At 31.3% G+C, this 2,706-nt stretch overlaps 1 long non-coding RNA gene across 1 annotated transcript; it reads left to right on the forward strand.

Annotated features, from left to right (window-relative positions):
• The first annotated feature begins 261 nt into the window (after positions 1-261).
• LOC150035269 (uncharacterized) lies at positions 262-2,192 on the forward strand. The gene is made up of 3 exons (XR_016530445.1): positions 262-451; positions 684-854; positions 1,968-2,192. It is a non-coding gene; the product is annotated as an uncharacterized LOC150035269 (long non-coding RNA).
• Positions 2,193-2,706: the final 514 nt, after the last annotated feature.

Genomic DNA, 2,706 nt, shown 5'->3' on the forward strand with positions numbered 1-2,706 from the left:
TGTTTGCTAGTAAAGAGATTTTATCAAATTGTTTTTACTTGATAGTGGTTCAGAAGAATTTTGAATTTAAGACTATAATGTCAAATTCAAGAGCAATTGTGTTTCGATGTGTTCAAGATGGTTGTCAGTGGTATGTGAGGGCATCCCGTTACAAGCGGAGTATTTTGTGGATGCTCAAGAAGTTTATTGATATTCATGATTGTTCTATAAAAAGTATTCAAACTTGTCATAGGCAAGCTTCTTCGTCCTTAATAGCTCAATGTTTAAGAAATGATTTTAGATTTAGTTTTTCTCATACCCCAACTCATAGTGATATTGTGAATAAAGTCTGTAAGGAATTTGGAGTAACTATTAGCTATTATAAAGCATGGAAGGCTAAAGAGCAAATAATGAAGTCTTTGAAAGGCGATGCACACGAATCATATGCTTTGATTCCAAAGTTTTTGATGAGGTTAGAAGAAAAGAATCTAGGTTTCTTGTTTCCGACTTATTATATGATCTATCAATGATAGGTCCTATCACCGATTGGAATCTATCACTGATATCTTCCATCACTAATAACAAGAAAATAATGGAGTCTATTGGTGATAGACTGCAACCAGTGATAGAAGCTATCATTGGTAGACATCAATCAATTATATACCTTTTGTAATCTAGTTTATTTGTTTATTTTCTTCTTTTAGGTACATTCACTGCTTATGAAGCTGACATAAATGGGTATTTTAAGTATTGTTATATGGCTATTGGAGCATCAATTGAGGGTTGGAAGCATTGTAGGCCTAATATATTGGTTGATGGGACATTCTTGAAATGTAAATATGTAGGGACTCTTTTGACGGCTTCAACAATTGATGGTAACAATCAGATTTTTCCTCTTACTTTTAGTATTGTTGACTCTGAAAATGATGCATCTTGGAGATGGTTTTTTGAGAATTTAAAGAAAAGTTTTGGTGAACGAGAAGGATTAGTCATTATTTCTGATCGGCATTTTAGCATTCCGAAAGGTGTTATGAATGTTTTTCCAAATGTTAAGTATTGTGTTTGTCTACGACACCTTTTGCAAAATATGAAGTTGATTTATAAGGATTCTTTAATTGATGACATATATTATAGTTGTGCAAAAGCTTATACAATTGATAAGTTTGAGTTTTATATGAAATGGATGGAATCAATATATCCTACAATTCGGGAATATCTCAGTAAAGTTGCTTTTGAGAAATGGGCACGTGCACATTCTAGGAGAAGAATGTATAATATGATGATTACTAATATTTCAGAGTGCTTGAATAATATTTTGAAAGAGCCTAGGGAGTTCCATGTTGCATCATTACTTGATTATATTAGAAAAATACTTCAAAATTGGTTTTATGAAAAAAGGTCAATCAGCATTATCTATGAAGACTATTTTGACTAATTGGGCAGAGTCTGAGTTGCGAGAGCAACACAATCAGTCAAGAAGCTTCAAGTTACAAATACCTTAACTATTAGAAAATATCATTAATAACATGTTATCAGTGATAGCTTCTGTCATTGATATTTTTTGTTTTCACTAATAGCTTCAAAATATTTAATCATGTAGAGATAGGATCACTTACATTTTTATTTATATTTTAGTTTTCATTGACATTCCATTAGTTCACCTGGTTGATTACATTTCGTTGACTATTTTATTTTTTAGGTTGATCCTATTAACAATGTAGAACATAAAATAGTTGATGGAGACAATCACTTTTTGGTAAATTTGGCCTCTAAATCGTGCAGTTGTTATGTTTGGAATTTGGTGGAGATTTCATGTGCTCATGTTTGTGCTGTTATTCATGGGCTAAATTTAGATATATATGCTTTTATGTCGGATTACTATTTTTCCAGTACATTATTATCAACCTATAAAGGATTAGTTTATCCTATTGGAAATCATTCTGATTAGAAATTTGTTGATGTTGGTGTGAATTTATTACCTCCAATAGTTAAACGTCCGGCTGGAGGACCACGTAAACAAAGAAATATTATCAATTGGTGAAAAGAAAAGGAGCTTGAAGTGCAGTCGATGTCATCGTCATGGCCATAATTGTAGGACATGCAAATTGCCAACAGCCGTTTAAGAAAGAAGCTTGATTTGTAATTCATGTGTTTAATGAAGAAACTTGTTTTGTAATTGATGTTTGTCATCAATTTATCAATGATAGTGAGACAACTGATGTTTTTCACCAATTTATCCATTAGATTGTAGTTGTTGCTTGTTGTCATCAATTTATCCATTAGATAGTGAGACAATTTGTTATTGATGTTTGTCATAAATATATCAGAGATCTTGTTACTAATATTTTTTCGGTGGAACAAAATTTGTTGTTGATATATCCATTCTTTAGTCAATGTGATGCTTTCACAATATGATGCTTTTGTTTAAGAAACTTTCGTTTTCCTTTAGCCACAACAATTGAAAGAAATGATGTCAAGCTATCTGTAATAGCTTCTGTCAGTAATTAATACAATGAATTCAAAAGCATCAAAACTTCTTTTGTTTAATAACTATATTAAAAAATAAGCATTTTTGCAAAAAATCCATCAATAATAGATTTTATCACTGATAGCATGTCTATTACTGATACCATACGATCAGTGATAGAAGCTATGCAGCTTGTGTTTAAAGTTTGATCAACCAGACAACCTGTTGAAGAACACTGAAATAAATTGAAAGTTGCAACT

Source organism: Benincasa hispida, chromosome 7 (assembly GCF_027475165.1).
Source record: "Benincasa hispida cultivar pf3 chromosome 7, pf3_genome.v1.1, whole genome shotgun sequence".
Taxonomy (NCBI): Eukaryota; Viridiplantae; Streptophyta; class Magnoliopsida; order Cucurbitales; family Cucurbitaceae; genus Benincasa; species Benincasa hispida.